Source organism: Oratosquilla oratoria, chromosome 17 (assembly GCF_046742065.1).
Source record: "Oratosquilla oratoria isolate Oo_2021 chromosome 17, ASM4674206v1, whole genome shotgun sequence".
NCBI classification, from domain to species: domain Eukaryota; kingdom Metazoa; phylum Arthropoda; class Malacostraca; order Stomatopoda; family Squillidae; genus Oratosquilla; species Oratosquilla oratoria.
Window position 1 is genome coordinate 60680175 of NC_134793.1, and position 417 is coordinate 60680591.

Here is a 417-nt window from a genome sequence, read left to right on the forward strand (position 1 = left end):
ATAAAGAAAAAAAAAATCCTTACCTCTTAAAGCTTTCTCACATATCTGCCTTACCACAAAAATCTGATCCACGCAACCCCTACCACAAATCGGGAACTGAGAACTTAAAGTATTAGTTGTCCCGTGGCTTCGGAGCCGTTTTACGAGCTCGTAAGAATTCCAGCCGAACGAGACTACGTTTAGTGAACTGAACGTCAGACAAGCTTCAGCTCTGGTACCAGAAGCAACAAATAAACCTCGGCAAGGGAATTCTACAATTAGATCGAAGCCTCAAGAATACACTTTCAGTTCCGACGATTGTTAGAGAACTCGACCAGGTAAGTTCTCTAACGTTCTCAATTTGAAGTCACTTAATTACAATATCATAAGTCTTCTCTAACAATCGGAATTCTCGGATTTAGTCTATTAACTCGGAAT